General features: G+C 42.4%; 2 long non-coding RNA genes across 4 annotated transcripts in view; one reads left to right on the top strand and one right to left on the bottom strand.

Moving 5' to 3' along the window:
• Window positions 1-15,977, bottom strand: part of LOC144282328 (uncharacterized) — a 36,375-nt gene extending 20,398 nt beyond the window's left edge. For 2 of the 3 annotated variants that reach the window (XR_013350750.1, XR_013350752.1), the window contains exons 1-4: window positions 15,835-15,977; window positions 13,504-13,878; window positions 10,630-10,945; window positions 4,205-4,356 (exon numbers count right to left, since the gene is read on the bottom strand). This is a non-coding gene — a long non-coding RNA (uncharacterized LOC144282328). The remainder of the gene's footprint in view (window positions 1-4,204; window positions 4,357-10,629; window positions 10,946-13,503; window positions 13,879-15,834) is intronic. The other variant, XR_013350751.1, reaches the window with a different exon arrangement.
• On the top strand, window positions 3,884-14,946 carry LOC144282329 (uncharacterized). Its single transcript, XR_013350753.1, has 3 exons — window positions 3,884-3,957; window positions 14,152-14,380; window positions 14,575-14,946. It is a non-coding gene; the product is annotated as an uncharacterized LOC144282329 (long non-coding RNA).
• Window positions 15,978-20,565: the final 4,588 nt, after the last annotated feature.

Genomic DNA, 20,565 nt, shown 5'->3' with positions numbered 1-20,565 from the left:
AAGTACGGTTATTACCTCTATTTTACAGATGAGGCAACTGAGGCCCAGGGAGCCGAGGCTGGTAAGTGTTGAAGCTGAGATTTCATTCTAGGTTTACCTGGCCCCCCAAATACTTAACCTCTATCTAGGCTGGAATCATCCACCATTTTTCTACTTCTTATCCTGTTTTCTTCTAGAAACAATACCCTCTTCTTCTGGAGATGTCCTACTTTGCTCTAAATATGTGCATTGAGTGGAGGCTGCCAACCAGGATATAACCAACTCCCAGACAAGATGAGGAAGAAATCATGATGAGGATTTAAACCCCATTTCTCTTTCTTTTCAAACACATAAGGAGACCTTATTTTCTAGCCTCCATTGTAGTGAAGTGGGCATGTGAATGAGTTCTGGCCAATGGAATGTGGAAAGATGTGATTTGTGACATTCTCTAAGGGGTGGGGGGAGGCGAGGAGTGAGAGAAAGAGAGAGAAAGAGACCAATTGGGGGGTGTAAGGAAACAAAGACATAAATCATCTTTTGGAGTTATATCTAGGCATGGATGTGGATATAAGCCCTGACACACAGTACTGACCAAACACAAATGGAACACAAGATCTACCACATTCAAGCCAAAGAAATTACAAATCTGAATTTAAAAGAAAAAAAGTCTTGCTGAAGTTGTAAAATAATCTCAGCCTCTAAACTTGCTCCGGGAGGAATCCAGGTCCTGAGGCTGCGGGGCCTCCAAGAAGAGTGTACTTGTCAGCATCTCGTTCAGACATGCCTGAGAGAGTGACAGACAAGGCAGTGAGCCCAGAAACCAGAATTAGATTGAATCAAGAAACTTCAGAATCGCTCAGGGCAAGGACTGCTTCTTCCATTCCTTCCTTTGTTGAATGGCAGGTTTAATTCTGGATATCTTGTTCCTACTCCACTGATGTGTAGGGAGTGGTGCAAGAAGATGACTTGTCTTCTAGTTCACAGGTCACCAGATCACAGGGAGGCACATCTGCACCTGACGAGGACTGCACCACATCACCGAGATCCTAGCCCTCAGGCTGGCTGTGGTCGTTGGGTGGTCTTTGGGTTGTCTCACTTGGGATGAGGTCTGCGCTCTCTGCATGAGGGACATGGTGTGACACGGATGAGCAGATGGGGGACAGCAGAGATGGTGCTCTGTGCTCAAGAACACTTTAAAAAAAAAAAAAAGAAAGAACACTTTTTCCTTTTCCTTCTAGTCACCTAGTAAGACTCCATTTCCCAGCTTTCTTTGTAATTTGGTGGAGCCAGATGACTGTGTTCTGGCCAATGGAATGTGTGTTGACAGTGAGGAGAAGTAGAGCAGAGAAGCTCAAAAGGTGGGGTTGAGCCACCATTTGCATAAATCAAAGGGACATGTTTGTCGATAGAATGAAGAAGGGGCCTCTGTTCTTAGACTTAGGCCAGCTTTTGGTGACAGTCGCTCCCATGGAGTTTTCTGGACAGGACTGCCTCTGTGGCTGTGTAGACTGTGTGCCACACAAAGGGGCCTGGGTAAATTCTAGCCGAAGCTCCACTTACCTCACCTGTGTCCTTGCACTAGGCTTCATCTGCCTGTGGCAAGGTTACTCATGTCTCTGCAAAAGCACCTTCTCCTCACTAAGCCATGGACCTGGGGGGCTTTGCCTGCTAGAGGGATACATATAGGTTTTCCTCCTCTCCTGGGAAGCTCCTCTTTAAAAAAAAAAAAAAAAAAAATTATTTTTAAGAGATTTTATTTATTTGAGAAAGAGAGAGAGAACATGAGAAGTGAGTGTATGGATGGGAGTAGGGGAGAGGCAGAGAGGGAGAGGGACAAGCAGACTTCCCATGGAGCAGGGAGCCCGACTCAGGGCTCCATCCAGCACCCTAGGCTCATGACCTGAGCCGAAGGCTGACGCTTGACCCACTGAGTCACCCAGGCACCCTGAGGAAAACATATGGGCTGGAGCAGTGGCTCTGTCTTTGCAGTCTGTGAATCAGCTGGGGGCTGCATGTCACACTTTCAGACCACATCCCACAGCGACCTTGCTTTTGCAGGTGGTGGAAACATGAGACACTGGCTCCTTGAATAACTGTTATTTGAAACAAACAAAAAAAAAAGTATAGCCTATTTTCAGAATGCCGAGTGACATTGTCTACTCGTCTCCCCAGCTTCCCCTACCATTTATGGTTAGCTACCAGGAAATCTGAGGTGCCCTTTGAGTGTTCTGAGGGATCTCAGGATTACCAAGAAATGCTCCAAACTTGTGCCCATCTTTGTTAGGATCATTTTTCTTCTTGCCTCTTTGCTTTGGTATTTCTAGCAAACCTCCTCATTAAAGCAATATTAAGCAAACTCATAAATATGTATATAGTCTTCTTAATTATCTGTTGATAGATATGGACTCTGATACATTTACATAATGAGCTTTTAAAACATGCAGATGCATTTTTACAATTAGACCCAGGCGGGGGCTGGGTGAGGGGGAACTTGGAAGGAAAAAACAAAGCTTACTCTGGCAATGCCAAAGGCGCCTGTTTCAAGCAAGCTTGGGGTTGAAAAAAAGCTAATTGGTAAGGTTAAGGAACTTCATTCCTCCCCACAGGTTTCAGATAATATTAGGAATGTTGTTAAGTTAGAAGCAAAGCCAAGTGAAATGGACTTACATCCTGTTCCAAATGCTGGCGGAGAAGCTAACAAATTAGAACAGAGTCAAGGTGTGATAATGCAGTCAAGGCGTGGAAGCCGTAAGGGGTGGGGTAAAGCACTATGGTGCTCCTCATTCTGGGCACATGGGTGCCCCACCGTGCAATTAGGTGTGTCTGTGAAAGGTGAGCAGATGTGATGTTAGTCACTTTGGGGCAAAAATATTTAAAAGCCACGTTACGATTTTCCATGTTCTTTTCATTTTGCTGGTGAGCGTGGAGAACCTTCTGTTAGCCTGTGTCCTGGAGCAGGGTCCACTGGCAAACCATGCAGCATGAACGAGAAATAAACCTTTGTGGGTTAAGGCATTGGAATTTGGGGGTTGTTTGTGACAGCAAAAAAATTCAAGTCCATCCTGACTGATCTAACTGGGAGGGACTTGGAAAGGATTCCAGGAACTACCTTCACTGGAAACTTAAAATCTAATGGCTCAATTCCACAAGAGGAGTTTTGTGGTCCAGAAGCAGATTAAGGAAACTAAAACAAACTCCTTTTCCCCGTTTCTCCAAAGGGATCATTCAGGTGGGATCCCTTGTCTTACACCTAAAAGGTGGGCATGGTCTTTCCACCCCTACGGTGCCAACTGATGTTTCTCCTCAGCTGGAGTGGAGGCTTTGGGGCTGAGGGTTGGGGGGTGGGGGTGTTCTACAATCTGAATTTCCAAATACATAAATGCAGTAAATGTATCTGATCCACCTGAAGGGCAATTATGAGTGGTGATTTGATCAATTCATTCTGTTAAAAATAAATAAATAAAACAAAACTGAGTGCCTTCAGGTAAAAAAATGTGATATAAATCCTTCCTTGATAATATCCTGGCAGAGGAGAAAATGAGAAACTAGCGATACCAAAAGAGTCCTAAATTAGAATGTTGTTTTCATTAACAGAAGCAACAGAGAAGGGACTATGGTTCTCGGATCCTTAAGAAGTGCCAGAGGGAGAGAGACTGATCTCTGTCCTTGCAGTGTAAAGGTGATAAAATTAACAGACTTAAAAAAAAAAATGCCCCACACATTTTTCTAAATGCTCTGTTTATGTAACTCACTTATTCATCACACACCCTGTGAGGTCTCCTCAGTTTACACATGAAGGACCTGAGGCCCAGAAATGTCAGCAGCTTGACTGGGGTTCTAGATTTTGAGCAAAGGCAGCTCCATTCCAGAATTTACAGTGATAACAGTATTAGAATGGTAGGAGCTTCTGTGTCTACATAATATGGGCGGAAGGAAGGGAGTGTAGATTCAAAAGCCAAAAGATGGGCAGAGAGATGGGTGAGTTATAAGAAAAATTATTGTTAAAGGGTCATTTTCAAAATAAGATACAATAGTGACTCTCATCCAAATTAAAAAAAAAAATATGCCAAAGATTTTAACTCAGAAATTAATGAGGGAACCAGCAAAGTATTACAACCTTTCTTTCAAAGTACCACATCTACATGGTCCAATCAGGAATCTGCAAAACTCATTTACAAATGGATAGAAGTCTAGAGGAAGGGTTGACCACGATGCACGCACTTACAGAATCTGATGATCCGGGGACACTCCGCAGAAAGGATCTTCAGTAATTTCTTTTTTCCATTTCAAAATCTCATATGATTTTTTTCTCCAAAAGTTTTTTGGCTTTGTAGGTACGTTAGATTTTTTTTTTTTTTTACCTCTTTGAGTAAGGATCTGGGAAAAAAGAGATGGGATCTTTATGTCTCCTGTCATCTAACTGAAAAGGTCATTTCGAATGTATGGTCCTTTTCGATAAACATTTTAAAAAACAAATCCTCATGTTCTCCTTTAATGTTATTTAAGGTTTCAAATCAAATGTCTTCACCAGCAGCAAATTGAACAATGCCTCCACTCAATTCTGTTTTACCCCCTATGTCATACCTTCTTCTCCTATATTAAAAAGCACAGGTCTAGAAAGATGGGCATGGGAGGAAAAAATTGAGGACATGCTAGCTATTTTTGAATACCTTCAAGGGCTGCTTGTGGAAAAGGGAACCGATTTCTTTTGGAGTTCCAAAGAGAAATGTTAACCAAGAGGTGGGAACTACAGAGATGCAATTTTTGCCCAACAAAGAAAATGCAGTTTTGCTTCCAGAGATCTTTGCATCAAAGGGTCTGGCTGCCTTTTTAGATAATGACACCCCTCCGCATCACCTGAGTGGCCAGCAGCGGCTGTACATCTTCTGCTGGGATGCTATTGAGGTTAGTACTGCCCTCAGATGCTTAGAAGGGAAGGATGGGCTTTGCCTGGCACCCGGGCTTTAAGACAATGGGGTGTTTGAAAGCTTTAAAGCCCTCAAGCTTTAGCCTGCATAAGAATCATGGGAGAGCGTGGAAAAAACCCAGATACTTGCTACCCTACTGTCCACTTCCAAAGATTCAGATTCAGTTGGTCTGGGTAGGGCCTGGGAGTGCACATTTCCAAGAAGTTCCTGGTGATGCTAATGCAGCCCTCCCAGGACCAAACTTTGGGTGGTCCTTCTACAGACCTTCCTTCTGCTGCATTCATCCTTACATGGTACAATGTCGACAGGCTAAGAGGATGTGCCCAGCCAGAGCTTAGACGACTTTTCTTCTTTTTAAAGATTTATTTATTTATTTTAAGGACGTGGGTGGGCAGGGGTGGGCAGGGGGAGAGGAAGAGAGTCCTATGCAGACTCCGTGCTGAGTGAGGAGCCCTACATGGGGGGCGCTCGATCTCACCATCTTAGGTCACGACCTGAGCCAAAAACCAAGAGGAGATATCTTGGATATCTAACCAACTGTACCACCCAAGGGCTCCTTAGATGCCTCCTTTTCTAAACCACTCTTAGGATACTTCCCAGAATTCCCTGATCAAAGGCCCTCAGCTTCCTTCCTGGGCCTGCATTGGCTTCTTGTCTTGATTCGGTCACCCAAGGAGGCTCCGCTTTTAACTCTGAGATGGGGATATGGAGACAATGAGGGTTGAACTCTGTTTGCCAAAACATATGTTGAAGTTCTCCTGCTACCTGTGAATGTGACCTGAATTGGAAATAGGGTCTTTGGTTCATGATATAGTTTTGTTCCTCGTAATATCTGTACTGTGTACTGGATCTTCAGGATTTATTTATCTACTAGTTGCAAGTATGTATCCTTAAACAACATCCCCCCACCCAAGCCTTTGGTAACCATCGTTCTACTCTCCTACTTGAGTTCAGTTTTTTGTTTTTCTCCTAAGATTCCACATATAAAAATATGTAGTATTTGTCTCTGTGTGTTTAACTTATCTCAGCATAATGTCCTTAAGCGCATTCTGTATTACGGCAAATGACAGCATTTCCTTTTTCCTCATGACTGAATGATACTCCATTGTGTATATACCACATCTTCTTTACCCTTCAGTGGACACTTAAGTTGTTACCATAGCTTGTCTCTTGTGTACAGTGCTACAATAAACATGGGAGTGCAGATAAATAAAAAAGGAAATAGGGTCTTTGCAGATGTAATCTTGTAAGACATAAAGGTAAAATGAGGTCATTAAGGTCTGCCCTCATCCAACATGACCAATATTCTTCTAAGAAGAGGGCCGTTTAGACACAGACACATGCAGACAGGAGGATGCCACGTGAAGACACAGACACGCAGGGAGAACCCCAGGTGATGACAGAGGCAGAGAAGGAAATGATGTCACTGCAAACCAAGGGACATTGGGATGACTACCATCGGCAGAAGCTGAGAGGGGCAAGAAAAGATTCTTCCTTAGAGGCTTCAGGAAGCTTGGTCTTGCCGACACCTTGGCTTTGGAGTTCTAGCCTCCAGGACGGTGAGACCCTAAGTAGGTATGGTTTTAAGCCACCCTGTTGTGGCACTTAGGTACAGCAGGCATGGGAAATAAATACAGGACTCTGGTTCCACAGAGCAGCTTTTCTAGAAGACAGAGCTGGTTGACTACAGAGTAGATTCCCTTTGGAAGGGACAGTGGAGGGAGTGAGGAAGAGTTTTTCATGCCCCAAAATGTGGTGAAAAAGAACAGAGACTAGAAGTGAGTGAAAACCATAGCTGAGAGGAAAGTTTGGATTTGCCTTAAGGTGGAGGAGCCATGCAGGTTAAAAGCAGATGAGAAGGTAAGGAAAATCAATTCCACGACAGCAGGAAACAGAAACAGCAGCTAGTTAGTTAGGTAACTAGGAGCTAGTTACTCTGTGCCTGAGGCTGACATTGCTGTTAGGTTTTTCTCAGTTCGTGGGGATGACACGCACATGGGTGCACGCACACATGTACACATACACAACAACAAACCTATGTTTTGTTTTTGTTCTCCACTGTTAACTTTGTGGTCCCAGGTTTATAATCACACAAGCATCCAAATATTTGTTAGGACCAGACCAAAAGACCATCAAATGTCTCACTCAGACTGTACTTGTTGATTATGTTGCAAAAGAACAGTTCTCCCCTTCTACCAAAAGGATATTGATGGAGTGGTTAGGGGCATAAGGAATTAACTTCTAGATGAATAGTTATCTGGCTTGCTTTTGTTTTTCTTGTCTATTTTCTAATAGCTCATGAGCCCTCTGTCCCTCACCTCTGGACATACATTCACACTTAAACACTAATAGACATGAGTCCCCAAGAGTTGTGTGTCCAACTTCCTCCCAAATCCAGAAAATTCCACTCTGGCTCCCTAAGCCCCTAGAATCTTACAAATGTGCAGGAGGAGCCAGGAGTCAGGGTTGCTTACAAAGGAAGGTCTGGCTTGCCAGTCTCAGTTTGGGCAATAAAGGGGTTGGGGTTGAGGGGTAAAAAGAAAAGTTGGAGGAACCTGTGTGTGTTGTCTCCTTGTCCCTTGTATCAAATAGAAGAGACAAGAGGAGTGTGATCTTAAATGATATTTTATGGTTATGATTCTTTCTGGCATCCTACAGATGGAGTGGAGCAAAATTCATGAAAGACAAATGAGGAGCAGTCAGGGAAGGGATGTGCTGGAGACAACTGGGGAATCAGAGCCAGAAGAACAGTGGAAAGAACCAGAGAAGGCAGGGTGTTTGGGGCTGAGCCTGGCGTGATTCTGTTTCTGATTCTTTTTACATTACCTGCAATTCTCAAGAATAGAATTCCTGTCCAGAGCACCCACTATTTTAGGATGACACAACCCTTTAGGTTTCTCAAATGCTCCCTCTCTAAGGAAGGGGAGAGGTGGAGATTTAGAAGGAATTTTGATGAAAGGTTAAAACCTATATTGCAAATCTCTCTCCTGCCCAGAAGCAGATGCTAAATCTCCATTAACTGAGGACCTTTCCCCAATCCCTAAATTGTGTCTAAGTTTGGGGGCTCCCAAAATGCTGAAATATGAGAGTTTAGGGAGGGGAGGTGGCTATCCTCCCTGTCTGTCCTGACATCTACTAATACTAATATGCCCTCCTTTGCACTTAGCCTTCTATCAAGAGTCTACTCAGATGGCTACCTGCCTGTCCACCTGGGCACCTCCCACAGCTAAGTCTCTACTATTTTTAGACCAGGCTCAGGGCCAGGAAACTCTCCCAGGTTTGCCCTGTGTTCTCCCCCCCCCCCTTTCCCCAGCTCTGAAGTAGAGGTGCCTCTTTGTCCTTTGATCCCCCAAACCCACCTGGAGTTTCTATTATTCCTCTCCCCAGGACTGGGATGGGGGCAGCAACTCAGGAAACAGAGTCCCTTCTCAAGGACACAAGTGTCTTAGATTTTATGCTTTCCTTTTTTGTCAGCTTCAAACTCAGAGTGATGACTTTGACAATGAGTTGACTTGCTCCCCACCTCCCCGCCGAAACTGAGAACATGAGTGACAAATAAACCTTTATGATCGCCATTGATTAGGATTTGGGGATGGATGTTACTGTAGCAAAATCTAACCCATCCTGACCAATATTTCAAAATGGCCCCCCCCCTTTTTTTGATTTATTGTCAATTCCTTTACCTTGGTGTACACATTGTACTGCATTTTAAGACCTTCACCAGCTGGTTTTCACATGGGCTCCGTTTCTTAATAACGTCACTTGGTGCCACAGAAACAAAACAACAACAAACTGCTTTATTGTTTGCCTGAAGGCCCAATTTGGATTGTGGTAAGAAAGGATGTCTCAGATGAGGGCTGTCATTTCCCGGCCTTTGAGGGATCCTGCTCTAGTGGGCTGAGTAATTTGTTAGGACTAAAGTGGTGGGGAGGGGATGAAATGTCACCAGCAAGCAGGAAACATGCTCACATGGTTTCTTCTTGTGTATCTGGCAAGACTTTTAATTGTTTCTAGAGAAATCAGCTTACTGATGTTAACCATATGGAACTGTTAATACATGGGGTAACAGAATAATACAGTTGGATCATGTTTCTTTAGTTGTCTGTAAAATGGCAGTAATTTGTAAACCAAAAATGGAGCTTAAAGCAACAATCACAGCAAAGTTCTTCATTTGACATGTCTCCATTTTTCCCCAAATGATTCCAAATGCATGGCACTCTTTAAAATACTTCATTTTAATGACATTCTTTTAAAACCATTATAATTGTAATTATTTCTTATAAACCTAATCCTCTGCCTAATTCTGTTGATTATGGGTCTCGCTTCCCCTCCCACACTCCATATTATGTAACATTTTTTTTACATTGTTAGTGCTCCAGGAACCCCTACTTGAGCACCATTTCAGTCTCTGGGCAGCAGACAGTGATTCTGGTATCTCTATATAAACTTTCCAGAAGGTATTCTTTTAGCTTGGATTTTATGAAGGCTTAATTTAGGGATAAGGATTAAACCCACATAATGGGAGGAGATATACATACATACATACATAGTTACATAGATATACATATACATACATATACATACATTAACATACATAGTTAAGTAATGGTTAAACAAAATATGCTGTATACAATGGCAAATAGCATATGGCTTTAGATCCAGTATGATTCTGGCACTAGTGACTAGGCTTTTCCTGAATTCCACTGAGGACAGGGTCGCTCCAGGAGGGCCCAGAATGAAGTTTCAGTCTTGCTTTTGCTTTTGCTCTAGCAGTTCTTCTTTTATGGTGCTGGGTCTATTTCTCAGACTCTTGTTACGTACTTTTAATTCTGCCTAACAGAATGACAGTTCTGTCATCATGAGAGTCTGGATGGGCATGTATTTGGATCAGGCGGGGTGAACAATGACAGAGGGCTGTCTGTCTGTCTGTCTCTCTCTGCAATGGTTCAAAGTTTTGGTTTTAATACAACAGAGACTTAGAGTCTTTCAATCTCAAGAACTGAAATTGATTTTCTACGCTTGGTTCTTTCTATTCCTACAGCATGAATCAGTGGAGCCTCTCAAATTATGGCAACATACTCTTTAGAAAGCAAACACACTCTGCATTAGGGCCTCTCTCACTTCAGCATACTTAAGAGTTCCTGGGACAGGGGGTGCTTGTTAAAAATATAGATTTCCAGGTTCTACCTTAGACCCCTGAATCAGTATTTCTGAGAGTAGAGCTCAGAACTCTATATTTTATTTTGTTTTTAAAATATTTTATTTATTTATTTGAGAGAGAGAAAAACAGGGACAGTGTGAGTTGGGGTAGGGGCAGTGGGAGAAGAAGTAGACTTCCCACTGAGCAGGAAGTCCAACTGGGGCTCGATCCCAGGACCCTGGGATCAAGAGCTGAGCCTAAGTCAGACACTTAACTGACTGAGACACCTATGTGCCCCAGAACTCTACATTTTAAAACAAAATTTTGACATAATTCTGAAACTATTGGTCAGATGACTCCCTCTGTGAAAAACACTACTTATAAGATGCCTTCCCCTGGGATATAAAGATGATAGAGGATTTCTCAACTTTGGTTGGGGAATTAATATATCCTGGCTTGAGTGACACCTGAAAGTCTCTCTTCCATTAGTCAAAAAGCTTTTTCTTAGATGGTTTTCTTGCCCTAACTTTCAAATGTACTTTGCTAAGTTCTTGTGCTCAACTGGGTATTGTATCCACTTACCCCAAGCAACAGTGACATTGCTCATGCTTGCAGTGACAGAGGTACAGAAGAGCAGTGAAACATGTCATGTTGGTCCATCTGAATTGTGTCTGGGAGACTCAACCTTTCAAAGATGATGGTGGCAATATGAAAACTCTTCCACTGCAACATACTTGGAAAAGTTGGATAAAATAAGATAAATGTATTCTCAAATGCCAAGGTGAGAATGAAAAAAAAAAGTCAGAGAAATCCTTGGGTGTCCAAAACAAGAAGTTGAAATCCTCAGTTCAGAAGGTATTTGCCAAGTTTACAACCAAAGAACAAGTTTTCAGTGACTCTGTGGGGACAAAAAACAAAATCTTAGCTCTGCAAAAGTCAGGAATGGGATTGAGAAAGCTTTGTAAACCTGGAGCCCTGAAAGGCACACTTGGGGAAAGAGTAGGCTAGAAAACATTTTCCCCATAATGGGAGATGAGAAATAAATGTGTCTGTCTTGGCAAAAGTTCTAAGTGATTAAAAACATCTCAAAATTAGTGATTATAGATCTATTAGTGCATGGGTTTGGATTCACATTTATACTACCTAGTCCTGGAAATTTCAAAGATAAAAGTTGATATAAAGTGACCACAGGCTTATAATATTCCTACACATGTAGCAGAGGAGGAAAAAAAGTCCTTCCTGGGGGGATAAACTTCCAATCCAAGAGTCAGAGGATTCCCATAGATAAATCCCAATTACATTTGTGTTTGTTATCCAAAATTGCAAGCATCGTATAAGCAAGCCACAGTCAGCAGAAACAGTAAGTAGTAAGAGGACCATATCCCCTCAAGATGTTCAGGAAGTGGAATGATCAGATATAAGATATAGAAATTAATTTAAAATATTTAAAGAAAATAGAAGGTGGAATTGAAAGCACAAGAAATTAACATAACACTGTGAAAAAAGACGAGGACGGGGCATCTGGGTGGCTCAGTCAGTTAAGTTTCTGACTTTTATGGAGATCGAGCTCCATGGCAGGCTCTGCACTAAGTTAGAGCCTGCTTAAGATTTTTCTCTCTGCTTCTCCCTCTGCCTCCTGTGGTCACTCACATATGCTCTCTCTTAAAAAAAGAAAAAAAAAGGAGGATCTAGAAAAGAAGAGGATCTAGAGGATCTAGGAGGATCTAGAAAAGAACCAAACACATTTTCTAGAATAAAAAAAACAAATGACTGAAATAAACCCTCAGTAGATGAGATAATAGCAGAGAAGACAAAGCTGGAGCAAGAATTAGTAATCTAGAAAATAGGGCTAAAGAAATTACTCAGAACACAAAACAGAGAAAAAAAGACAGGGAAAGCAGAGATGAGAGCCAGTTCTTCCCTGATGGTTCTAGATACTTCCATTTTCCCAACCTTAGCTGACACTGATGGGATGCCATGGCTTTGGTAGATAAAAAACAAATAACTATGACTTAGTATGAAAAGGGCTCTATAGTAAGATATGTAAAAGAACCAAGGAAGGAATATGAATAGAGTATTATTTTTTTGTTCTCAGCTGAACCCCAGTACCTAGAACAATAGTTAGCACATAATATTTGCTCAAATCATATTGTATAAATAGTATCAAGGCCAGAGATCTAGGAACGCTTGTCCTACTAACTCTACTTCAAAAGTCTTGATGAAGCTATACCAACAAGAAGCAATGTGCTAATAAAAAACAAACGACAATTAAGGGACTATTCACTTTTGGTGGGGACAGTGGCTGATACTCTGGCTAGACAACCCTGGTCCAAGCAGAGCTGGAGCAACCTGATTAGCATGAAAGCTAAGTATGTGTCTCTATTTCGCTAAACCTGAACCCTAATTTTGATTCATGATATTGGAAATGATACATTTGCAACAAAATACAAAATAGAAACTTACACCATATGTGGATGATATGATTTAATCTACAATTTTATGAGGTAGAAATGTTGTTTTCCCTAAAAAATGAGAAAACTGGAGCTTTAATGGAATAAACAACTCACCCAAGGTCACATGACATGTAAATGGCAGAAGCAAGAGACAAACCCAAGTGAGCTGACTCTATTGTGCTATTTACACGTGGACCTATGACCTTTGGACATGCTGGAAAACACTCACTGGTGCTTACTGGTGAATATGAACCAATCACTGTCCTGAAATCGAACCAGATTACTCTCCTCTCACTTTGGGGAAAGAGTGGGAAGAGACACAGGCAGAAGGAAGGAATTGTTCCCTTCTACCTGGGCAGCAGAGGTGTTGCTGCATAGAGGAGCACTGGAGGGGAGTGAGTGGGAAACATTTCATAGAGAAGGTGTCTTTCCGGTGGATTGGATTCTCTAAGGAGGAGCAGGGGCTTGCTGGGGAGGAGCCCTGGAGATAGAACCAGCAGCATCTGCAGTGTGTGGGTCTGTGTAGGGCTGTAGTGTTGAGTCTGATGTAGCCGGAATACAAGGTATGTGTGGAGGAGAACCGGAGGCTCAATTAGAATGGTGGGTTAGCACTGGACTGTGACAGGCCTTGTAAGCCACAGGAATTCGGATTGCCTGGGCTGGGGAGGGACTTCCATTGGAGTTGACAGTGCCTCTTTGGATAGCTGGTGACACAGGCAGAGTGGGAACCACGAGAACTGTTGGTTCCGCTCATAAACGCGGCCTCTGTCATGACTTATAGCCTCGAAGACCTAACTGTACATCTACAGTCAGATATAGAAGCACAGACCATGGCTGCTTTGGCCCTCACATCCCCACCAGATTCTGGGTGGATTGTGTCTGAAACCAGTCATTTTTGTGAAGGGCAACAAATAGTAGTGTCATATCGTCCAGCCAGAATTATACACTCAGGTGGCCTGTGGCCTAGCCTGAAATTCTGTGCCTTTTGTTCTCAGGCACTTACCCTGGTTGATAGGGCGATGGTTCTCAACTTTCACTTGCACGTTGGCATCACCTGGAGAACATTACAGAACGCTGACACCTGAGTCCCACTGCCAGAGTCTGACTTAACTGGTCTGAGGCATCAGAACTTTTTAAAGATCCCTGGTTAATTCTAAGGTGCAGCCACAGTTGAGAAGCAGCCTTGGAGGGAGAGCATGTTCCTCCATGAGGGTGGTTGGGACCCAGAAAGATGAAGAACACTGACGATTTCGTAAACATGGCAAAACGGCTCCACAGTCTCGCTGGAAGCTGCCCCTGGCGACTTGGTAAAGTCTTGTCGGTATGTTTTTCTGAGATCAGATAAAGCACATTCATCATCACAGCAGCTACCCAAAAGCTGTAAGAAATTAAAAGCAATGATGCTTGTGGGGAGAAGCACAGTGTTCTGGAAACAATTGTTCCTACCGTTAGTTTAATCCCTAAAACACAACCACAAGATTCCATTCTTTGTTGTCACGGTGTAACTGCTTTGGAGATGAGCAGGGAAGGTTAGGATGACATATTAACAGTTGTTTGTAAGTCGTAAGATGTTTTCAAGCACATTAGCACTCTGATGGCCACGATAACCATTAAGATAATCATCTTTTTTTTTTGGCAATTTACCAATGAGAATACTGATGTGTGGAGCGCAGTCACACAGCTCACGAGTGGGCAACCTTAAGTTAAGCCAAGACCTCTAGATCTCAGCACTATCGCAACGTCCAGAGTTCAAGGAGGAAAGGTGGACGTCCATGCAGCAGACTGGGTATTCCAACTGGCACGTCCATGGATCCCCATCAAGGATTCACACTCATCCCACTAATACCCATTCTCTGCTCAGACATGGGGTGGAGAAGAAGGTAAAGAATACCTTGAGTTGTGATATGTCACCTACCTCTGGGATATCACCCTGACCTTCCCTGGCCCTTCTCCTAAGGTCTCGATCTCAGTCACCGGTACCACTGTCCCCTCAAGAGTCACCTGGATGGACACCTCTCACATCTCACATGCAATCACTTCATGGCAATATACTGTCTTTTTGCCTTTTTCTCAGCTATATGTACTCCCCGTTTCCATTACCAGCGCTGTGCCTGTTGAAGTGATCATCATGTCATCGCTGAACTGCACTGGTCATCTGGAGATTGCATGCTCTCTGCTGCATATCTGTTATAGCCCCAGCTTAACAGACCTCCAGTTCAACAGACCTCCAATTCAAGGGGATCTCAGGGACCTCCAGTTTCTACCTTTCCACAAATATTTTGCTCACACAGTTCCCCTCCATTATTCCTGGTTACACGGAAGAGTAATGGATTTGAAACTAAAATAATTGGACGTGTCTTGGATCGTGTCACTTAACAGCATTTCCTAAAATTCTTTGATGCTTATCAAATACCTATTACATTCCAGTTCTTGTAAATAAAATACTTAGCTCTGCATTGCTTGTTTTGTCTTGTTTCACTACGAAGAATCATTACTAGGGGTGCCTCAGTGGGCTAAGCATCTGACTCTTGGTTTCGGCTCAGGTCGTGACCTCAGGGTGGTGAGATCGAGCCCCATATTAGGAGGAAGCCTGCTTAACATTCTCTCTCTCCCTCTGGCCCTCTCCATGCACTCTCTCTCAACAAATAAAAATTTAAAAGGTCACTATAGTAAAGACTTCTAAAAGAGTGTGTATATAGGGCAGCAGGAGCACAAAGGAGGGAGAATCTAGCTTTGTCCCAGAGAAATTGGAGACACTTGAAAGAAGATATAGCATTCAAAGCAGATCCTTGTTGGAGAAGAAGAAGGATGGCAATCCAAGTGGAGCGAGGCCATCCTGGGAAGAGAGCTCTGTAAGCTTCAGGAAGTTGTCGTCAGAGCTGGGTTATAGAACACAAATCCTGGAAGCCATGTGGAATGAGGCTTGGAAGAAGGAAAAAGTGGCAACAGAGTGAATAATTAGTAGAAGAGGGTGGTTGTCCCCATGAGAGAAGGAAATCAGCTGCCCCGGTGCTTGCAGAGTAAAGCAGGTCTGACATGGGGACAGGAGGGAGGAGTTGGGGGAACAGGGAGAGGCGGGGGTCACACGAAAGATATGGGAGAGACAACAAATCCATAAGAGGAATCGACTTGGGAGAGTTTCTAGTTGGACAGTTAAAGAAATCAAGGCACACAGATGAGGATTACTGACCTGGGGCCACCTAGCTATTTTAGGGTCAGAGCCAGGGCTGACTCCTCGTTTAGTCTGCCTTCACCCATACCAATGATAAGAAACAAATCTCTCAGCATATTAATAATACCGGCACTTAACATTTATTGGGCACTTAATATATACCTGGCACCACGTGATAGATGCTGCATATGTACCATCTTGTTCAACCTTCCCGGCAATCCTAGAAGGTTGTGACTGACTCCAGATGACAGGTCAGGGAACTGAGTCAAGAGAGTGAATTTTAAGTAACTTATCTAAAGCCCCAGTGAGTGTGTAATTAAATCTGGCTTTGTCAGCAGTCTGTGTGACACCAAGGCCGCGTAGACCATTATTAGATCATCAGTGATGATCATTTGGGTTTGCAGATATAAACCTGAGCAACTTTGATATGCTGGGGCCCATTGCTATGGGTATCATGTGACCCATAGCACATTTTTAGCTCTAAAGAGTTCTGCATAGCCACTTGTTTTAACTTCAGGAGGCCTGGGCTTTGAGTCATAAGATGGCATTTCTAGATTTTCTGTAGGACCTTAGGATTTTTCAGCCATCCAGTTTTTCCTTGAATGTGTGAAAAACACTTGACATTAAAAAAAAAAATAGGTATTTTCTAGGAAAATTATTAGGCATAGTTGCTAACTTCTCTTTCTCTCCTGCCCCTCAATTATTCTCCATTCTGTAACTAGAGCTTCTGTTTCTTTCCTGTGGTTGTTTGTGATCTGATATGCTCCTTTCCTATTTGGGTTTTACGTGAATGAAGTAAATTTATATCATACCCGGACTCAAAGTATTTGCAATGGTATTAGAGCTTTTAAACAGTTGGGTATTTCAGAATATACAAAAAAAAAAAAATAAAAACAAAAAACCAGAACGTCATATAATAAACACATACTTCATAACTGGCTTAATAATTCATATTGTCTGAGATCTGATGAAATATGGTAGCAAGAGTGCAGTACATATTTGATGAACAAATCAATGTATTTAGCATCTATTTGCATCTTCAGGATGATGCCTGTCTGCTTTTGTCTTTGCAGCTCTAGGACAGCATTTAGCCAATATGGTCTCCTAAGACAGGATTCATATCTATTCTTAAAAAAGTTTGCTGCCCCTTTAGACCACCCAACAATGGGCAAACATGTCTCAGAGACTTCTGCCCTTCTCTCATTCTTGGCTGAGAGAATTTCATTTTTTTCAGCTAAGCCAGGCGGCATCTACACACACACACACACACACACACATGCATGCACACACGCATGGCCCTTGTCTCCCAGTGCTTCTGAGTGATGTGTTCCATATACATAAATTTTATTGTGGCAAAATATACATAACATAAAATTTACCAATTTGACCACTTTACATGTCAAGTTCAGTGGCATTATGTTTATTTACATAACTGCATCATCATCACCACCTTCCATCTCCAGAATTTGGTCTGGTCTATATTTTATGATTAGTTTGGCTACAGCCAACATCAGTGGCCTTTACCACACAGAACACAACACTTTATCAACAACCTCAGCCAAGGCTTAGAATTGAGTGTATATTGGGATTTCTTGGTGGCTGCTACACACTGGTGACCATGGAGAAGAGAATTTTACAACAAATTTTAAAATTCTTGAGAGAAAGCAAATCATAGGAATTAAAAGCTGACACACTTACCTTAAAAGATTTTAGAAGTAAAACCCCATCATTTTCAGTGAGTTTGCTAACTTTGCAAATGATAAAGAGATGCACAGAGCAAAACGATTCATATGGAAGAGAAATGTAAAGAATTATAGAAGACGTTTATGTTGCTAGTTGATTGGAGGGGAACTATCAATTTTTGTACACTCAGTGTAACACAAGGTATATTAGCCCTGAAAAGAAATTTAGGATGTAGGTCACTAGGTATGAGACCTGTGAACAAATTTAAATGACAATTGGGGTTAAACTAAAGCATTTCCTGCCCTTGGCCCTGTTCCAGCAGGCTAGCCATTGATGCTTGATGCTCAGTGTAGCATCACATGTGGCCATGCTGACCATCCTCATGGAGGATCATGCCATCTGTCACTTCTTAAAGGCAACCATCTCAATTTTGGAGCTCAGGTGATGATCACAAAGTATATTTCTTTGTAAATCAATGTGCTTTTGGTAATACAGTCTTTGATTGCAAAAGAAATGTAGTTGAAATTTCTCAAAGTTGCAAAACCATGACCTCCATGGAATGAGTGAATAATCACACCCCTGAAAACCATGATCTCTTTCACAATAACTTTTTTTTCAGTTGAGTTCACTCTACCAAAGCTCTAGGAACAAGAGGCCCAGCTGTCACAGACATATTAGAATAGCAGTTGGTATGGTCTCTAGAGTTTTTAGCTTGGGAGTAGCACATCATTTCTGTATTATAGATATGGTGGCTGTGCAAGTTATTTAAATGGGCACTTTTGAGAGCAAAAGAGGGCGCTGTTAAAAATTATGTGGGGATAACAGCCATAAGCTGGGCTGTCCTGGGGGAAATCATGATGTCTAAACATATAGGAAAAGCATCTGGTGATGTGTTCAGTTAGAGCCCGTATCTATTTAATGACTGTGCAGCCAATACCTTAGTGTGTCAATAAAGCATTATGGTAAGAAATCCATGTACGTGTTTGTCATTACTATCACCTCTACACCCTCCCACGGAGGTGGATCCCTCCAGCAGGATGCTGACCTGCTAAAGGCTGCAGCCAAGGAGTCAGATCTGAGGACCCAGGTCTGTAGGGATTCGATTTGGAAACCCTTCAAAATAAATGACTGCTATTAAACTGAATTCCACAATCCTGCCTCACAGCAGCGTGATTCTGCTTCATGTCTCAGCAGTATTAAAATTGCTCTACGTCATGGACTTTTAGTGACTCCTTCCTGCAGCCAAACCCAAGAACTATAAATCCGATGCTGAGGATCAACTGGGTCTACCAAACATAGTTTGGGAATTTCAAATGTTCAAAGTAAATGATTCACCCCGAAATGTAATGTGACAACAGAAAATCATTTCACGTTGCCAGCATTTGCTGCATGTCTGCTGGTGGTAGTGCATAGTAGGGTACTCTGAAGTCAAACTGCCTGAGTTCAAATGCTGGCTCTGCCATTTACTATCTGTGTGTCTTTGGGTAAGCTACTTAACTACTCCACATGCCTCAGTTTCCCTCATCTGTACAATCAGGTTGATGAGCTCATGTACCAAAAGGACTTACGCGGTGTTAGTTCCATGGTGGCTATGTGATGACCATTGGTGCATGTTGAGGTGCTGAGCTGGGCATGGAGTTACAGAGACGAAGTACACGTGATTCTTCTCACCTGAGGCCAGTCCCCCTCAGCCAGGCCAGACCTCCCAGGGGAGCTTTGTGCTTTGCATCCCTCCCAGAGCTCCACTGTGGTACCCAAGCTCAGTGATAGCAAACCTCAGGCTTTTTTTTTTTTTTTTAAATTTTTTTTTTTTTTTTATTTATGATAGTCACAGAGAGAGAAAGAGAGAGAGGCAGAGACACAGGCAGAGGGAGAAGCAGGCTCCATGCACCGGAAGCCCGACGTGGGATTCGATCCCAGGTCTCCAGGATCGCGCCCTGGGCCAAAGGCAGGCGCCAAACCGCTGCGCCACCCAGGGATCCCAAACCTCAGGCTTTTATACCTCATTAGCCACATACGTACTTCAACCATTCCTATCTCTCCTTTATTTTTATTAATAGGGCTCATTTATAGAAGTTTCACATTGACAAAAAAAAAAATGAGCTGTTAGTACAGAGATTTACCAGCTGGCACATAGTTTCCCTATTATTAAAGTCTCTCAATACTGTGGGTTTGTAATACATGCGTTACAATGAACAATGAATATCAATACATTATTCTTGACAAAAGTCCATAGTTTCCTCAGATTTCCTTAGTTTTTACCTAATGTACTGTTTCTGCCCCAGGAAACAACTGTACATTTGGTCATTATGTTGTCTCAGGTTCCTCTTGGCTGTGACAGTTTCTAGGAGTCCCTGTTTTTGATTGCCTTGATGGTTCTGAAGAGCACTGGTTATACACATCATGAGATGCCCCAATTCTTGGGATGTATCTGATGTTTTTCTCATGATTGCAAAGGTTTATAGGCTTTGGAGAGGAAGACCACAGAGGTACAGTGCCATTTTTCATCACGTCATATCAAAAGTATGAACTATTAATGTGCTTTAAGATTATTGATGTTGACCTTGATCACCTGGCTTGAAGTAGAATTTATCAGCTTTCTCCACTATAAAGTTCCTCTTCTGTCCTTTTGGGAAGAAAGTCACTATATACAATTCACTCTTCAGGAGTGGGGCTCCTCCTCCCTTTTAAAGGGCATGAGACATTATTTTTATAATGTATTTATATACATGTATTTTTATACATTAAAAGTTGGATATTTTGTGACTGTGAGTAAGGGCTGTCAAGGAAGGAAGTGATTATCTCAGTGGAAGGCTGAGCTCACATCCTGAGGACAGATGCCTCAGTGGAGACGGACTGGTTTTCTCCCATAGAAGTCAAAGCCATCAAATGAGGTAAAACAAAGGGATGAGAGGAAGCCAGAGAAGTGGGTGGTGTCTGCTAGGGGACAGAGGGGGAGCATCTGCCAGCCATAAACCGTGAATAGAGGAATCCTCTTCTATATGATTTAAAATCTCTTCTTTAAGGGATTTAAGGCCGTGATAATTCTTTGAGTTCCAACATAATTGTTATGCATTCACTATTTAAGAGGATTAAAAAAAACTGTCAGTTTGATTGAGGAGGATTAGGAAAAGAAGACAAACATTTTAGACATTTTTAAAGAACTCATTTAGCTGCTTCCTAATTAATCAGTCCGTTCATTTTGTGAGA

The sequence above is a fragment of the Canis aureus genome, chromosome 13, assembly GCF_053574225.1.
Source record: "Canis aureus isolate CA01 chromosome 13, VMU_Caureus_v.1.0, whole genome shotgun sequence".
Lineage (NCBI taxonomy): Eukaryota > Metazoa > Chordata > Mammalia > Carnivora > Canidae > Canis > Canis aureus.
The sequence above is the reverse complement of the archived record's forward strand: the minus strand, read 5'-3'. Positions and strand labels throughout refer to the sequence as shown.